Below are 19,729 nucleotides of genomic sequence, written 5' to 3'. Positions count from 1 at the left end.
CTGCTCATTCTTCAGGACATGGTTCGGAGAGGGGATGCTAAGGATGTTATTATTGGTGAGGACAACGTGTTGAGGATGCAAGGCCGGATATGTGTGCCTAATATAGATGTGCTTTGGGAGTTGATTCTTTGGGAGGCCTACAGCTCGCGGTATTCCATCCATCTGGGTGCCGCGAAGATGTACCAGTATTTGAGACATCACTATTGGTGGAGGCATATAAAAAAGGATATAGTTGGGTTTGTAGCTCGGTATCTCAACTATCAGCATGTTAAGTATGAGCATCAGAGACCGGGTGACTTGCTTTAGAGATTAGACATTCCGGAGTGGAAGAAGGAGCGGATCACCATGGACTTTGTAGTTGGGCTCCCACGGACTTCGAGGAAGTTCGATGCTATTTGGGTTATTGTGGATCGACTGACCAAGTCCGCACACTTCATTCCAGTTGGTACTACTTACACTTCAGAGCGGTTGGCTGAGATTTACATCCGAGAGATTGTTCGCCTGCATGTTGTCCTAGTTTCCATCATTTCAGATAGGGGCACTCAGTTCACATCACAATTTTGGAGGGCCGTGCAGCGAGCGTTGGGTACTCAGGTTGAGTTGAGCACAACTTTTCACACTCAAACAAACGGGCAATCCGAGCGCACTATTGATATATTGGAGGACATGTTGTGCGCTTGTGTCATTGACTTTGGGGGTTCATGGGACCCGTTTCTGCCACTCACGGAGTTTGCATATAACAACAGTTATCAGTCGAGTATTCAGATGGATCCATACGAGGCTTTATATGGAAGGAGGTGTAGATCTCCGATTGGATGGTTTGAGCCGGGTGAGGCTAGGCTCTTGGGTACAGACTTGGTCAAGGATGCATTAGATAAGGTGATATTGATTTAGGAGCAGCTTCGCATGGCACAGTCTAGGAAAAAGAGCTATGCAGGCAGGAAGGTCTATGATGTATATTTCATGGTTAGCGAGAAGGTTTTGCTGAAGGTATTACCCATGAAGGGTGTTATGAGGTTTAGGAAGAGGGACAAGTTGAGCCCCCGGTTCATTGGGTCATTTGAGGTGCTTCAGAGGATTGAGGAGGTGGCTTATAAGCTTTCCTTGCCACCCAACTTGTCGAGTGTGCACCTAGTGTTTCATTCTTTCATGCTCCGGAAGTATATTAGAGATCCGTCCTATGTTTTGGATTTCAGCACGGTTCAGTTGGAGGGTGATATGACTTATAATGTGGAGCTGGTGGCTATTTTGGATCGGCAGGTTCGAAGGTTGAGGTCAAAGGATATAGGTTCAGTGAAGGTGAAGTGGAGAGGTCAGCCTATGGAGGAGGCCACCTGGGAGACCGAGCGGGAGATGCAGAGCAGATATCCATGCCTATTTGAGACTCCAGGTATGTTTCTAGACCCGTTCGAGGAAGAACAGTTGTTTAAGAGGGGGAGGATGTAATCGTTTCGAGAGTTATAGCCTCGTTTCCCCCACTTCTGTTTCTTTATGTGTTATTTAGCCGTATTATATTGTATCGGGTTGGTTGGTTCGGGTCTGGAATGGTTTCAGAGTGGAATGAGACACGTAGTCTCTTACTTAGAATATTAAGTTGGAAACATCAACTGGATGTTGACCTATGTGTAAATGATCTCGGAATTTAATTTTGATGGTTCCGTTAGCCCCGTTAGGTGATTTTGGACTTAGCAGTGCATCCAGAATATGAGTTGGAGGTTCGTGGTAGAATTAGGCTTGAATTGGCGAAATTGGAAATTTGGCGATTTTCGGTCGGCAGTGAAAAATTTGATATCGGGGTCGGAATGGAATTCCAGAAGTTGGAGTAGGTTCGTAGTGTCATTTGTGACGTGTGTACAAAATTTGAGGTCATTCAGACGTGGTTTGGTTGGTTTCGGCATCGGTTGCCGAATTTAAAAATTTTAAAGTCATTAGGCTTGAATCCGAGGGTAATTTAGTATTTGGATGTTGTTTTGAGTGATTCAATGGTTCGACTAAGTCTGTATGTTGATATATGACTTGATGGTATTTTTGGTTGAGGCCCGAGGGCCTCGGGGTGATTTCGGGTGATTAACGGAACAAGTTTGGAAATTAGAGGATTGCTGAAGTAAGAACTCAGCTGTCATAATCGCACATGCGGATGTCTCATCGCAGGTGCGAGCCCACATAAGCGGACGAGATATCGCAGATGCGAGGTTGTAGGATCTGGACAGAAGGCGCATGTGCGATGAAGTTCCCGCACCTGCGAGGCCGCAGAAGCGCACAAGAGGTCACAGGTGCAGACAATATTGAAGGAGGCTGGGTCCGCAGATGTGTAGGATAGGTCGCATCTGCGAGTCCGCAGATGCGGATAGGTGACGCAGAAGCAGAAGTGAGGAAGTCAGGCAGTGGCCGCAGGTGCGAGATATTTTCCGCACCTGCATGGTCACTGATGCGGAAATGGAGTGCAGGTGCGGAGTCTGGGCGTTTAAGTGACTTACGCAGGTGCAGTTGTTTGGACCGCAGGTGCGGTGGTGCAGAAGCGAGAAATTGTCCGCAGGTGCGAAAAACCTGGGTAGAAACCATAAATAGAACCCTTTGCGAATTTAGTTCATTTCCACCATTTTCAAGTCGGGTTTTGGTGCTTTTGGAGTGATTTTGAAGGGTGATTCAAGGGCTATCAGTGAGGTAAGTTGCTTGAGCCCTAATACTCGTATGTATGGTGATTTCCCGTTGTTGAATCACGTAATTAGTGAAAATGAGGGGTTAGGGCTTGGGATTTTGGAGAGTTTAATTTAAGGATTTGAGGGACCAAACGATGTCGGATTTTGATAAATTATGTATGTATGGACTCGTGAGTGGATGAGCTTCCTAGTTTTGTAATTTTTGTCAGATTTTGAGATGTGGGCCAAGGGGCCGGGTTGAGCCACTTTTGGGTTTTGGGCTAATTTGATAGTTTTTCTTGTGGAATTCATTCCATTAGTGTATATTGATAGTATTGTACTGATTGTGAATAGATTCGGAGCATTTGGAGGCCGAGTCGAGAGGCAAGAGCATTGCGGGGTAGAGATTTGACCGGTTTGAGGTAAGTAACGATTGTAAATCTAGTCCTGAGGGTATCAAACCCTAGATTTTTGTATCACTCTACTATTTTGAGGTGGCACACATGCTAGGTGATGGGAGTGCACTGTTGGGGATTGTGACTTGATTCGTCCCGTAGAAACTGTAAAGTTGCATATTTTGTTGAAATTATATGATACTTATATGTTTTAGAAAGAGTTTCTGTAAATTGGGCTGAATGCCATGTTTGGGCCTTGTGACAGTGCTGTTTGAACCCGTACGGGCCTTTTCTTACTATCCTCTTATTGTTTTTGATTGGAAAATCTATACCCAGTCATAGTTATACTTGTTTACTGCATAACTCAGTTTTATGACTTTATTTTGATGCATATAAATGTTGTTTTGGGCCGAATGCCCTGTTTTTACTGAAATGCCCGAGTGGCTTGAGAGGTTTATGGTTGAGTGAGGCTGAGGGCCTTATTTGTGAGGATATTTACGGGATCGAGTTGCACGCCAAAGCATGTTTGATATAGGTCGAGGGCCTGAGTGATTTACGCCATGATTTAGCTTGATATAGCGCTTGGGCTGAAGGAGCCCCTCCGGAGTCTGTACACCTCCTAATGAGCGTAGGTACCTACTTAGTGCCGAGTGCTGAGTGACTGTGTGGCATGAGTGATTGTGAGGTATGCCCGAGTGGCAAGAGTGATTGTAAGGTATGCCCGAGTGGCACGAGTGACTGTGAGGTTTGCTAGAGGGGCTGTATAAGAGTGATGCTTTGCCCGAGGGGCTGTTTATGATTTCATCATTTTTGCTCATCTGTGCATTTTCCTCTATTTGAAAACTATTGAAAAATATCTTTAAACAATTTTCACTAGAACTGGGTTTAAATGAGAGAGTTTGATTCAAATCCTGATTTTTAAAGCATGTGGTATTTTACTAAGATTTCATGATATGATCGTTATATGCTTTATTGCTCGTCACTACTACTCAGTCTTTATTTATTGTTGTTACTTACTGAGATGGTGTACTCACGTTACTCCATGCACCTTGTGTACAGATCCAGGTGTAGATTGACACGGCAACCGTTATTGATTATTCTGGTTGCAGATCTTTCTCGGGGATAGCAAGGTAGCTGCCTGGCGATAACAGCTCTGCTCTTCTCCCTCTTATCTTCCTTTAGTTGCATTTAGCTATTTTTCAGGCTGAGTTAGCCTTGATATTGTTAGACAGATTGTAGTAGATGCTCATGACTAGTGACACCCCGATGTCGGGCTTTTCTTTTCCACACTTTTGTTTGATTTGAACGCCTTTACGAAGGTTTTATGTTAAATAGCCTTGAAAATTTATCTTCAAAATGAAAATATCATTTTGTTTTGGAATGAGTCGGCTTGCCTAGTACCACGATAGGCGCCATCACGACAGGTTAGGTATTTGGGTCGTGACAGATTGGTATAAGAGCCTAGGTTACATAGGTCTCACGAGTCATGAGCGGGTTTAGTAGAGTCTTACGGATCGGTACGGAGACGTCTGTACTTATCTTCGGGAGGCTGCAGAACCTTTAGGAAGATTCCAGATTCTTGAATTCTTGTCGTGCGAATCTGTTGATACTAGTAACTAAATATCTGTTGTTTCATTCTCTCACAGATGGTGAGGACTCATACTACCGGTTAGGAGGGCCAGCCACCAGTACCACCAACCAGGGCTGTGAGAGGCCGAGGCCGTGGTAGGGGAAGATGTGCAGCCCGTACAACAGCTGGAGCAGTACCCGCAGATCCACTAGTTGTCCCAGTTCAGGACAAGGTTCCAGTTGTTGATGCACCAGCTCAGGCACCACCTGTGCCTATTGTGATGCCAGGTCTTTAAGAGGACCTAACTCAGATTTTGACTGCGTGTACCGGCCTTGCTTAGGAGGTCTCTATCTAGACTGCCCCAGCCACTTCTCAGGCCAGGGGAGGCACTTAGACTCCTGTTGCTCGCACACCCGAGCAGGTTGTTCATGGACTTCAGACACCGGGGACACCACCAGCCCAACCGGTTGCAGCTGCACAAGATTATATGGTTCCTGCTATGCCTGAGGATGATTATCGTAGGTTGGAGAGGTTTGGGAGACTCCAGCCACCACCTTTCAGTGGCATAGAGAGAGAGGATGCACATGATTTCTTGGATAAAAGTCAGAGGATACTCCGTACTGCTGGTATTCTGGAGACTTGTGGGGTCTCATTCACTACCTTTCAGTTTTCTGGGGCTGCACTCAGATGGTGGGAGACTTATGAGAGGCGTAGGCCTGTTGGCGCATCACCCCTTACTTGGCAGCAGTTCTCCGTGGACTTTTTGGAGAAGTGCGTGCCTCGATCCCGTAGAGAGGAGCTGCGCAGACAGTTTGAGCGGCTTCGCCAGGGTGATATGTTTGTGATGCAGTATGAGATGCGGTTCTCCGAGTTGGCCCATCATGCGAAATGGTTAGTTCCCACTGATAGGGAGAGGATCACGAGGTTTATTGATGGTATCACGTTTCAGATACAGTTGCTTATGACCAGAGAGAGAGTGTCTGGTGTTACCTTTGATGAGGTTGTCTACATTGCTCGATAGATTGAGATGGTTCGCGGTCAGGAGAAAGTCGAGAGGGAGGTCAAGAGGCATTGTGGACAAGGTGGATTCAACGGTGCTCATTTTGGGGGTCAGTTTCAGCACGATAGAGGTCGTCATTTCAGACAGGCTCAGTCAGCTCGGCCATTTCACCGTGGTGCATCATCTGGCCATGGTTTTCATAGTTCTCATCAGGGCCACTCATCACTTAGTGCCCTTCTAGCTCAGAGTTCGTCCCGTGCTCCACTAGTTCAGGGCTCTTCTATGCTAGGTTCTTCTACTGGTTATCCCGATGCTCGGGGCTCCCTACAGTTCCCGCCACCAGCACCAGGGAGTTGTTTTGAGTGTGGGGAGTTTGGGAATATGTGGAGGGAGTGTCCTCATCGTCATGGAGGTCTATCTCAGCAAAGGAGTTAGCCTTCAACATCAGCACCAGTTATTTCATCACCCGCCTAGTCAACTTGGGGTGGAGGTCAGTCAGCTAGGGGTTGCCTTTGAGGGTGGCTAGACCCGTTTCTATGCCCTCCCTGCAAGACCAGATGCTATTGCTTCAAATGCTGTGATCACAAGTATTGTCTTAGTTTGTCACAGAGATGCCTTAGTATTATTTGACCCTGGTTCCACGTATTCATATGTTTCCTCATATTTCGTCCATTTTCTGGATTTGCCTCGTGAGTCTTTAGTTTCATATGTTCATGTATCTACTCATGTGGGCGATACTATTGTTGTGGACCGCATATATTGGTCTTGTGTGGTGATTATTGGGGGTCTAGAGACCAAATTGGACCTTCTACTGCTCAGTATGATTGACTTTGATGGGATATTGGGTATGGAGTGGTTATCTCTATGTCAAGTTGTTCTAGATTGTCACGCTAAGACGGTGACATTGGCTATGTCGAGAATTTCGAGGGTTGAGTGGAACGGTTTTGTAGATTATGTACCAAGTAGGATGATTTCATATTTGAAGGCTCAGTGTATGGTTGAGAAGGGTTTCCTATCTTATTTGGCTTTTGTGAGGGATGTTAGTGCAGAGACTCCTATTATTGATTCTGTTCCGGTGGTACGTGATTTCCCGGATGTGTTTCCTGCAAACCTATTGGGCATACCGCCTGACACGGATATTGACTTCGGTATTGATTTGGTGCGAGGATATTTTCCAAGATTGATTTGGAGCGAGGGTGTTTTCCAAGATTGATTTGGAGCGAGGGTGTTTTCCAAGATTGATTTGAGGTCCGGTTATCACCACCTAAAGATTTGGGATTCAGATATTCTTAAGACAGCTTTCAGGACCCGATATGGCCATTATGAGTTCTTAGTGATGTCTTTTGGCCTGACCAATGCCCCAACAACGTTCATGCATTTGATGAACAGTGTATTCCATCCCTATTTGGACTCATTCGTTGTTGTATTCATTGATGACATCCTGGTGTACTCTCGTAGCCAGGAGGAGCATGCTGAGCATTTGAGGATTGTATTACAGAGATTGAGGGAGGAGAAGCTTTATGCAAAGTTCTCCAAGTGTGAGTTTTGGCTCAGTGCAGTAGCATTCTTGGGACACGTGGTATGCAGTGAGGGTATTCAGGTGGACCCAAGGAAGATAGAGTTGGTGCAGAGTTGGCCCAGACCGTCCTCAGCCACAGAGATTAGGAGTTTTCTTGGTTTTGCAGGTTACTACCGTCGCTTTGTGGAAGGAGTTTCATCTATTGCTTCGCCCTTGACCAGATTGACCCAAAACGATGCTCCATTATGTAATACCCTTTTCTATACTCCCCCTCAAGCTAGGTAGTGCAAAAATATTATTAACTCTTAGCTTGGAACTGAGATATTCATGTTGAACTTTGTTGAGCCCTTTAGTTAAGATGTCTGCTGGTTGTTCTCTGGTTGAAATGTACTTGGTTGTGATTAGTCATTGTAATATCTTTTCTCGAATGAAGTGACAATCAATTTCGATGTGTTTGGTTCTCTCATGCTATACTGGATTGGCTGCAATTTGCATAGCAGCTTTACTATCACTGTAAATATCAACAGGTAGGTTGATATGAAAATCAACTTATTTTAGTAAGCCAATCATCCAAATTAACTCTGCAACTGTGGCAACAATGCTTCTATATTCAGTTTCTGCTGAGCTTCTTGAAATAGTTGTTTGCTTCTTATATTTTCAGGAAACTAAAGAATCCCCAAGTTTAATCATATAACCTATGACAAATTTTCTTGTATGTGGGCAGGAAGCCCAATCATCATCACAAAATCCCATAACTGTATTGTTAATATTACTAGATAGTTGAACACCTTGACCGGGCTGTTTCTTCAGATATCTTACAATTCTAAGTGCAGCTTCATGTGAGACCTTTTAGGATTCTGAAGAAATTGACTTAGAGTTTGAACACTAAAAACTATATCAGGTCGAGTCATGGTAATATACAAAAACTTACCTATCAACCTTTGATATGGAGTATGATCCTCCATTACTTTGTCATAAGTGATTGTGTCTGATTTAGTAGTCTTGACACAATCATCATATTCCTTTGTTGTGAGCTTTACATTGTAATCTAGAGGTGTAATAGCAGGTTTGGCAGCCCCCGGTCCAGTTTCAGAAATAAGTTCTAGTGCATACTTCCTTTGGTGCATTAAGATACCTTGCTTGGACCTGGCAAATTCAATCCCTAAGAAATACTTTAGCTCACCAAAGTCTTTCATTTTGAAGGCCTTATGCAGGACAATTTTGGTGTTTTGTATCAAGCTAAGACTGTCTCTAGTGATAAGAATGTCATCAACATATACTAACACTATAAGGATTTAACAAGTCGACAAACTGATTTATTCTCCCCCTGACTGGTAAATCTTTGTGGCATTTGCAAATAAATTTCATCATAGAGATCACCTTGTAGAAAGGCATTATATACATTCATTTGATGTATATGCCACTGTTTTTGGACAACAATAACAAGTTTTATTCTGACTGTCTTTATTTTAACTACCAGACTGAATGTTTCTTGATAATCAATGCCTTCTTGTTGGCTAAACCCCTTTGCTACTAATCTGGCTTTGAATCTTTCAATTCCCCCTGAAGATTTATACTTAATCTTATAGATCCATTTGCATCCTATTGGATGTTTGCCTTCTTGTAGATTGATTATGGCCCATGTGTGATTGTCTTGCAATGCTTTAATTTTAGCTTTCATTGTTTCTATCCACCGAGGATCCTTGCAAGCATGTGAGTAGTTACTAGTTAATTGAAGAGATAGATGTAGTATAAGCTTGATATTTAGGTGATATCATATGTAAGATACTTAGATAATCCATAGGGTGTGTCTTGATGAATATTCAGAGAGACAAACTCTCTCAGCCAAAGAGTTGGCCTTTTTTCCCTTTATGACTTTCTGAGCTCATCTTAATTTGTCGAGGCTATAGTGACAGGAGATGGTTGAATAGAGGATGACATAGTTGGTGGTTGAGGTTCACTGCTTTGATCCAGCTGATTTACCTCACCTTGTTGATCCATGAGTTATATTTCTGGATTAAATTCAGCTGGTTGAACAAAGGATTCAGGAGAAGCAGCATCATGATTCTCAGTAGTTTCAGAAATTCTCTGATTTAGAGTTGTAGATGATTGACCACTTGTCTCATAGAACAATTTGTGTAAACTGTTGTTTTGAGTGAATATAGTGGTAGATGTGCTTTGATTTTGTTTGAATGGAAATATGTCTTCCCTAAAACTGACATCTCTACGTACCAGAAATGATATATTTTCTAGATCATATAGTATGTATCCCTTTTGTTCAGCTAAATACCCCATATGTACTGTCATTTTTTATCGAGGTATTATTTTGTCATGTTCCTGAACTATCTTTGCATAGGCTAGACATCCCAGTACTCTCAGGTGAGTTAGGATAGACTTCTTGTCAAACAGCCTCTCATAAGGTGTTTGATTATTTATGACTATGCTTGGCAGCCTGTTGATTAGGTAAATTGCAACTAATACACAATACCCCAAAAATTTGATTGGTATATTTTCTTGAAATCTTATTGCCCTTGTGACTTCCAGAATATGTCTGTGTTTCCTCTCAGCATACTTCATTTTGCTGAGGTGTATAAGCACATGACTTTTGATGAATAATGCCTAGATTGTTGAACACGATCTGACACACTGAATGCCATTATCTGTTCTGATTACTTTGATTAACTTATCAAACTGATTTCTGACTAATGTAATGAATTTTTGTAATACAGTACTTGCATCAGACTTTAATTTCAGTAGAAATATCCAAGTGAATTTAGTGTATTCATCCACTACTGATAAGAAGTATTTGTTTTCATCAGTTGTAGGTACTTTGTAAGGCCCCCATAGATCAACATGTACTAACGCAAAACAAACAGTTGTTTTTGTATTACTGATTGGAATGGAAGTCTTGTTTGTTTAGCATATGGACATACAATACATCTATCTACTCTTTCAGCTATTATTTCAGTCTTCTCATGTAGTAATTTTTTAAGTACTGAAGCTGATACATGTCCAAATCTTTTATGCCATAGATCTATGATCACTGATGGTTCTTTTGCTGCTAATAGAACTTCATCATTAGATCCAGCTGGTTGAAAATTTCCATTTAGAATGTATAGTCCACTATCTTCTCTACCAATCGCTCTCACCTGCCCATTGAAGAGATCTTGAAAAATACAAAAATCAGGAAAAAAAGAACTGAGCACTTTAGTTGTTTGGTGACCTTAGATACAGAAAGTAAGTTGTACTTGAAGTGTGGAATATGAAACACATTTGTTACTGTGATTCTATTAGTAATATTACTAGAACCAATGTGAGCCACATGTGTTATATCTCCATTAGGTAAGAACACCCTCTTTGGATATTCTGGTTGCACAATGGAAGCTCGGTTCAACAGACTTAAATCACCTACCATATGATTGGTAGCACCAGTGTCAATTATCCACTCTTATGGACTAGTGGATGATAAAAAAGCAATGCTAATACCTGTTGCAGTAGAAGTCTCAAACTAACACCTGAAGACTTATTCAATATTTGCAGGATTTGCTTATACTGTTCCTTTGAAAAAATACAGTTGGTTATTGGAGGCAACCCTTGTAAATTTAGCTGAGTAGTAGGCCCTTGTCCCATATTGTAATTTACTTTTCCTGTGTTTGTATTTGCATACATTCGCACTTGACTAACTGAATTTCCTAATGCTTGGAACTGATTTTCCTGGGAGTTTGCATCAGTTGAACCATTACCACTTGTATTCCTGACAATTGTATTGTTCTCAATTATCATATTGTAGGCTGCATTTCCAACTCCCCTTTTCTTCCTATACTTGAATTCTGGAGGATACCCCATAATTTTATAGCAATTTTCTTTGCTATATCCTTTCATTTTGCAAAAATCACACTCGATATTGTAGTTTTTCTTGTACTTCTGATTCCCTCCATGTCCAGTTCTGGTATACATAGTGTCACGACCCGAAATTCTCACCTTCGGGATCGTGATGGCGCCTAATATTTTACTTGCTAGGCAAGCCAACGTTAGAATATAATTAGCTATTTTAACAAAAAAAATTAAATTAATTAATAACAAGAAAACAAATGCAAAAATAAAGTCTGAAATATAGTGAATAATCCATAATAATCGCGATATCTAAGTTCCATCCTAGAACTGGAGTAACAACTGCACGAGCTTCTAGAATAAAACAAATAAAGGTCTGAATAAAATTCAAGCTGTTTGAAATATAATATATAGCTGAGATAATATAGAAGGAGACTTCAGAACTGCGAACGCTGTACAGTTATACCTCAAGTCTCCACTGGTAACTGTATCCGAGCAATTCTACAGTAAGCCGTTGGGACCAACTCCGAAATCTGCAAAAGAAGTACAGAGTATAGTATCAGTACAACCGACCCCATGTACTTGTAAGTGTCGAGCCTAACCTCGACGAAATAGTGACGAGGCTATGACAAGACACGTACGTAAACCACATGTACAAGTATATACAAATACAAAGTAACAATAATACAATCAATAACCATTTATAAATTGGGAGGAAACACGCAAAAGGGGAATGATATAATAATTTCAGCAAGAGTAGTATCACTTAGTAGCCATTTAATTTATCAACAATAAAATAAGCAACTAATAATATAAAAATGGCACGGAACCACCCTTTGTGCTTTTACCTCATCGACCGCAAATATTTCCTTTGCAACATGCTGTTCCCCATATACTGATTTTACACCGTCCGACATCGAGAATTTCATCTCTTGGTGGAGGGTCGAAGGGACTGCCGTCATATTGTGGATCCAAGGTCTTCCGAGCAGGCCATTGTATCTCATGTCATCCTCGATTAGGTGGTACTTGGTGTCTTGAATTGTTCCAGCCACGTTCACCGGTAGAATAATCTCCCCTTTAGTTGTTTCACTGGCCATATTGAAGCCGTTTAAAACCCGAGCTGCGGGTACGATTTGATTATGTAGGCCAAGATGCTCAACGACCCTCGATCGGATGATATTCGCCGAACTACCTGGATCCACTAAAACAGGCTTAACTTGAACTTTACTCAATAAGATAGAAATAACCACAACGTTGTAGTGGGGCTGAAAAATGCCTTCTGCTTCTTCGTTATTGAATGACAGTGCCTTCGGGCACATAATCTCGGGTTCATTTTTCCCTAGTGGTTGATACCTTAGTGTGTTTGAACATAGGTCTCTGTGGAATGTCGACCCCACCGACGATCATATGAATGACATGTTTGGGTTCCTCCTGTTCAATTTTCTTGTTGGCATCTCTTTCTATGAAATGATTCTTGTCTCAATCACTGAGGAACTCTCAAAGGTGGCCCTTGTTGAATAGACGGGATACCTCCTCCCTTAATTGTCTACAATCCTCGGTCTTGTGACCATGCGTGCCATGATACTTGCACATCAAATTTGGGTTTCTTTGGGAAGGATCGGTCTGTATGGGTCTGGGCCACCTAGTATCTTTGATCCTTCTGATTGCCGATACAATGCCTGATGCGTCGATGCTAAAGTTATATTCCAATAATCGAGGTGCCTCTGTGGGATCGACATACTTTTCAAAACCACTTTTGTTCATAAGTCCCCGAGAACTCTGTCCTCGATTACTTCTTCGATTGTTCTGGACGGAATTGCGTCCTGAACTATTGTTCCTTCGATCTGCGGTATATGGTTGATATTGGTCTATGTTCAACCTTTTCTCCATGTTTATATCCCTCTGGTTCTTAACTACCGATCTGCTTGGATGTACTGAACCAGAGGGGGATCTTAGTTGGTCGTCTTCGACCTTGATCTTCGATTGATATAGATTGTGCACTTCGGCCCAGGTCACGACCGAATATTCGATCAGAATTTGTTTCAACTGACATGATGCTATCGAACTCCGCTCGTTCAACCGGGTGAAAGCTTGAATGACCCAATCTTCTGTGACTGGTGGCAATTCCATGCGTTCTATTTGAAATCGGTACACGAACTCCCTCAGCATTTCATTATCCTTTTGCCTTACCTTGAAAAGGACTGATTTCCTTGTTGCGACCTTTATGGCCCCTGCATGTGCCTTTACGAAAGAATCTTCTAACATGGCGAATGAGTCGATGGAATTTGGTGGCGGGTTGTGATACCAAATCATTGCTCCCTTTGAAAGGGTCTCTCAAAATTCTTTCAACAGACGGATTCAATTTCATCATCTTCTAAATCGTTGCCCTTTATGGAACACGTGTAAGAGGTGACGTGTTTGTTGGGGTCAGTCGTCCCATTATATTTAGGAATCTCGGGCATGCAGAATTTTTTGGGGATCGGTTTTGGAGATGCACTCGGGTGAAAAGTCTTTTGCACAAATGTTTTGGAATCCAACCCTTTCAATACTGGTGGTGCCCCTAGGATCTAATCGACCCTTGAGTTATATGTTTTAACTTTTTATCGTTTGCTTCGATCCGTTTTGTGAGTTCCTTGAGTATCTTAGCAATTTCGGGATTAGTCCCCGATTCTTACTCATTTGACCTTACTACAGCTGGCCCTGTTCTGTGGGTGATTTCTCGGGGTGGACTGGGCTCCGGTCTGCTCGGTACCTGGGTTTGACTCTACAACTGAGCTATCACTACCTGTTGAGCTTGCAATATTTTGAAAATCATACACAAGCTGATTCCATTTTTCTCAACGTTATGGATGTCTCGAACTGCAGATCGAGTACCACCATGAATGCTGTTTTCAGGTTCAGAACGTTGGTTTGCCTCAATAGTCACATGCGAATTAACGTCTAATGGTACTTCAACTCGGGCCCCAATGGCATCGACAAGCGACCTTTCAGACCTGGGCATCAAGTTGTTTTTCTCACCTTGAAGTCCAGCTTCGTTGTCGATAAGTAAGGCCACTAATTGAGAGTTCGTTGTTGCTAATCCGAAATCAAAGACACTTTCAGCAACAAGCGTAAAATGGTATGTTTTGCAGATTCGTATCAAATAACCACTGTTATCCTCAGCCCCACGGTGGGCGCCAAACTGTTTACCCGGAAAACGGATAGAGTTGAATTTATACGTAGTTCTAAGGGTACGTGCTATAACTTGACACAAATCGTAAGAATAAGTAGAAATATCGAATATTGACTATAAAAAAAGATACAAACCGAGTTGAAAGGAAGATGATTTATGAACAAGCAAAATAAAATTATGTATGAAGCTCAAAAGGATAATCTCTTAATATTGGAATGTATCAATAGTATTTGAGTTACAGTGTATTAGTGACTTGATTGCCCCCCTTACAGGAGTAATAGCCATCCCTCTTATAGTGGAGGGATCCTATTTTGGATATAATTAAAAATATATAGTGGGGAACCCATGATAAATCAGTTTTTCCCTAGTTTCCACCGAAATTCCCTCTCTTAGTACGGTTGTAACGACTGTTGTCTCTTGGCTCGATCATGATCAGACTTGCTATCGGTCGATTTTTAGGTTTAGCGCTCGATGTGGGTCCGAGCTCGATATTGACTCGGGGCCCAGTACTGACCCAGGGTCGGTATTGGTTGGCCTATGGCCTTTTAATCTCGATTCCATCTCTTCTCATCATAGTTCGATTTGGACTCGAGCTCGATAATGACTTCGAGCTCGGTATTTGACCTGTCCATAAAACTCGAAGCTCGTTTGTTTCTTCTGATCCCATCTCGATATTATGAAGACTCTCTTCAGTCCATTATGTTCCCATCTCGATCAGTCGTACAAAGGCCGAAATCGGTTTCGACCGTATACACTAAAGCTTCAAATGCGTCCCACAAATATTTGAGTTGTGAGAAGTACACAGGGACAAAAGTTGTTACTTGACTTAGTGTAGAAATTTCTTTATACAAATTAAATAATCTAGACCCATCTACCTTGTTAAACCATTCAAGTAAATCATTCCACACAGCATGTGCACTAGACGCATACATAATATCATCAAGAAGACCACTAGCATCATAATTTATAATCCAAGAAAGCACAATAGCATTCATCCTTTCCCAATGATTCCAAGTACCCTCTAGGAATTTTTCTTTATAACACGACCCATCAACCAACCCCAATTTGTTCCTATCCAGCAATGCTACCCTCATAGAACGATACCAGATAGAGTAATTTTCGATACCTGTCAATTGAAATGAGATAATCTGAATTCCACTCACATCTGTTGGTGACAAGAACTCCTAATCATTCAATTCATTAGGGAAAAAACCTATAGGGAATTAGATTCAAAAATCACAACCACAAATTAGAAAATAGACTCTATGGTAAAATCACAAATGTAAAATCCTAAGTCAAAATCATAAAACTCATAGAAGCACATATTCCCAAAGAAGAAAAATAAAAAGGAACCTGCATTCGTAAGTAAATGAGGCAAAATGACAGATACACACGAAATATGCATAACAAACAAAAGGGAAAAAAGAAGCTATACTCAAGAGCATCAAATAATAAAAAGGAAGAATAAAGAAGAGAGTAATTTGTAGTGAAATACTAACCTGAACACTGTGAGAGTGAGACCCAACAGAGAAGACAAGGAATAAGGTAGACTAAGAGAAAATTCTAGACCGATAATGAATTGGATGAGGTGGTTAGTCAATAAATGCCACTTCTAAAGGACACATCTGTTATAAGTTGTGAAAAGTCAAAAAAGCCCTCAGATGGTCGAGCGTCTTCGCTTTTCTATATAAGACTAGATGAGATCAAGCGCGTGCCGAGCACGCGTCCAACGTTGTGCTTATGAAGTAGTAGCTTGTAAAGAAATTTAAATTACTGCAAACTAAAGCTAACTGAAATGGACCTACAAGAGCTCAGTGTCTCCCTTTTTATTTTATTATTTTTTACTAGAGTTGAGTGTTTTCAAATTTGTGGTTAAGCTTAAACATTCTTGAATAGAGATAATACATCTTTATTTTACAAGATGAGGTTTAGTTGATTTGGTGCCTATAAATTAACACTGGAGTTAGCACAATAAATACTATTGTATCCAAGCGATCAGTTCGCATAAACAATGTTCTTTAGGAAATAAAACTACTATCAAATGCCTTTTCACCTTGTAGGCTCTAGCGGGCAAAGGTCATTTCTACAACCCTCATTGATCAGGTATTCTGGGATTTTCTTGTAACAACATCAATTAAAGCACTTACCTTTTTGATATGTTCACATTAGTTATAATTACAGCAATTGATACCTAATTCAAAATTTGATGATAACAATGGTTTATATTTTGAGTGGCTCCAATAGCAAATTCAAAGTATTTGGTCCCTTTTCTAGAATGAAGCATCAGAATTTTGAGAATCTATTTTATTCTAATTCTTGAACCCTATTATATAACAACCTTTAACCCCTTAGAGGTCTTAGATATGCATAGTAAAAGAAGGAGCAGGGTAGTTCACCAAGATATTACATAAATTATTACCTCATCTTGAGTTCCATAAGTCTATCAATGTTTCCCATTTCCCCTCCACATACTTAATATTCTACAACTTGTTAAAGTTACTGTTTCAACTTTTACTCATAACATTTTTGGGTTAACAACTCGACACATAATTAAACAAACATACATGCTTCAGAAAAGTTGCAAGCTTTTTCACTCCAATCTTTTCCTGAATTAGTTCTGTTTCTTGCCAACATAATGGATTTTCTAAAGTTTTAACCTAATAAAAATCTAATACAACAGAATATACTTCTAAAAAGAAAAGAAAAGGTTACCAGAAATTTTCAACAGCAAAAGTTATCAATTACTGGAAATTTTATTGAGCACAAGAGCCACTAAGTCCAAGCAAGCTCTTTTTTTTTTTTGTAAACACAGAGCTTTCGGCTCTACGCGTGTTTTTCTCTTTTCTTCAGCAAATGAGACTCTAGATATCAGAATACTAAACGTCAATGTAATATAAAACAATAAAAAAAATACAAAATAGTTGAAAGGAGATTAAATAGCTAAATATAAAAACCTGATTAGTATAGGTCTATAGGACAATCTTCCAATCAAAGCTTTAAAATTCATATAAAAATGACTACCAACATAATAAGATGATCTTTTAGAAGTAATCAAATGTTGAAACAGTCCCTAAAAAGTTAAGTTTTTCAAGGTATCATCCTTCTACAATATTAAATAAGATTGAGAAAACCCATAAAATGCAATAAGATGAATGTATGACCTATGTATGAGAACATAGCATAATGTATCTCGCACTACAGAGATAAAAACACTGATCTATCAAGCTTCATCCATTTTTAAATTATATATGGAGCTTTGAATGCACAGTTGATAGTGCTACTAATGAAAAGAAAATTTCAGTATTGAAATAGAGAAATGGGACATAGGTCAAATGGGAGGCCTAATATTAATGCGATCTTGTCATGCATATGTAACCGAAAAAGGAGAGCGAAGCAACTAAAGATAAATCACTTCAGAAAAATAATTCTGATATTGCAATCTGGAATAGGCCTCAATAAGTCCCTCAATAGACTTTGTCACAACATCTGCAAATCATTGCACTTCAGTATGTATAGAAAATAGATATTTAGTCTTTCAATAGATAAAATAAGACGTGCAGTCCCTATTATATAAGCATGACAGAACCATACATCATACACACAAATGTACATACATAAATGCTAAAACAGAATCGTTTTCACTTCTCAATACGAAGAAACTAAGAAAAAATGTAAGTCAATAGAAGAGTAATATTTTATCGGGCTGCGAAGTGCTGAACAGACAAACGAACATACAACTACCACAACAAAGAGCAAAAAGCTGAAGTAAATAAGATGAAACAAAATAAAGTAACAAAAGCATCAGTAATAGACATTCGCAAACAAAAAGCTGGAGAAAGGCGAAATTTTACAGCAACAAATAAAGTTAATGGATACCAACTGAGAAATCAAGAAGAGAGGTATTATTTCTTGCTTATCTTTGGTTGTACAAAGTGGATGTGTTTTAATCTTTCGAAATACAACGTTAATCCTAAGCTAATAATGTGATATTATTGAAGTAAATAAAATCATTACCCTATGAATATGCCTCTCATAAGAAATTGAATATCGGGAAGGCCGGTGCTGAAACAAAAATAATTGTCACTATAATTTCTTATAACCAAAGCATATAGGTCTCTTTATAGTAAATTGCAGTTCTCCCATAAAAGTCAATTAAAGATTAGATTGCATTCACTTGAACAAATGGAATATCCAACAAATTAAGGGAGTTTTTCTCCCTCATGCCTTACTTTTAAATCCCAAAAAAAATCCGATGAAATTTTTTTTTTATTTTATATTTTAAAAAAGACGAAAATATAAGTCAAATATGATAAGGATGGAGAATCTAACAGATTGAGGGGAAAATGAGGTCAGATTTAGTTGAAAATTCGTTTTTCTAACCCATAATGAGAAGTCCACCAATATTTTCTATGAAGATTCATACTACAAGATTTTAAAAAAGAACTACAAAAGTTCATACAGATTCAAAAACAAATAGGAAGATTTGGGCAAAAATCAAAAGAGTAGCTAACCTGAAAATTTATCACCATAGTTGAGAAGAGCGAATAGATCTGAAAAGTAGGTAAGAAAAGAAGAAGAAAAGAGGCGGTGGCTCAATAACGTAGTTATTGACGGGTAAGCACTTTTATGGCTAAGCAAAATGACTCTTCTACCCTTGATCGACCATCTTCATTTTTATTTAATAGAAACTAGCAAGGGTAGCCCGGGCTTTGCCTGGCCCCAACATGAACAAAGCTTTGCTATTAGAAATTGAGGTATAGTGACAATATCCACAAGGAATGAGCTTGTGTCCAAAAGAGAAAAAGAAGATTATAGAGTTACCACAAAAATGTTACTCTTTATCAGCCATTTATTTCTAATATTTTGTTATTTCAACACAGTAAAATGCTTTGGATATACAAACCAACAAATACAGAAGCCATAATGCCAAAGTCATATGGTCTTCCAGCAGTATCTGCTGATATGGATTTGTGCAAGATAGCAACAGTTAGAATTGCTATCAACAAAGATGATAAACTATTTCAAATCAACTCTAGCAACAGTGAAATAAATGTAGCCAATATATAATTAGAAGACATAATTGTAAGAATCAGTTTTTAGTTAAAACACTTCTGGATCATGTTGATAATTTAAAAGAAGCAAAAAAGAAAACACATTTGATGTAGGCATGGATTAATTACTTTAATATGTAGGTAAACATTATGTTTAGGTTTTGACAGACCACCTGTACATTTGATGTGTAGCACAGAATATTAAGGTTTAACTGACGGTTGCACAAGAAATAAAATATGAAAGATAGTAATTGTTATTCATGACCATACAGATGTAGATGTAGCACATGCTGCATATCATATATGACATTTTTCGGTTTAGAGTACAAGGAAAATAAAATGGAATATACCAGTTCATCAGCTATTATGGTCATAAATGCATCAGCAGACTGCCCGGTAAGTGTGATCATTGCAGCGTTGCTGTGAATTATTAGGGGTTAATTTAGAGATGAATAAAAAAATATCAAAGCTACCCACAGTCTAACAACAACAATAGTTTTTTCTATACAAAGAGAACTTACGACAAATAAATATCCATTTTTACTATTCAAT

General features: G+C 39.7%; 1 long non-coding RNA gene across 6 annotated transcripts; it reads right to left on the bottom strand.

Moving 5' to 3' along the window:
• Positions 1 to 11,172: 11,172 nt before the first annotated feature.
• LOC104089791 (uncharacterized) lies at positions 11,173 to 19,088 on the bottom strand. Of its 6 annotated transcripts, XR_004505268.2 has the most exons (4): positions 18,638 to 19,088; positions 18,141 to 18,188; positions 15,253 to 15,339; positions 11,173 to 11,487 (listed from the first exon to the last, which is right to left on the bottom strand). It is a non-coding gene; the product is annotated as an uncharacterized lncRNA (long non-coding RNA). The 6 variants fall into 6 exon arrangements; XR_011411034.1 differs by lacking the exon at positions 15,253 to 15,339; XR_001968005.3 differs by lacking the exon at positions 18,141 to 18,188.
• Between the last annotated feature and the right edge of the window lie 641 nt (positions 19,089 to 19,729).

This window comes from Nicotiana tomentosiformis, chromosome 9 (genome assembly GCF_000390325.3).
Source record: "Nicotiana tomentosiformis chromosome 9, ASM39032v3, whole genome shotgun sequence".
Taxonomy (NCBI): domain Eukaryota; kingdom Viridiplantae; phylum Streptophyta; class Magnoliopsida; order Solanales; family Solanaceae; genus Nicotiana; species Nicotiana tomentosiformis.
The sequence above is the reverse complement of the archived record's forward strand: the minus strand, read 5'-3'. Positions and strand labels throughout refer to the sequence as shown.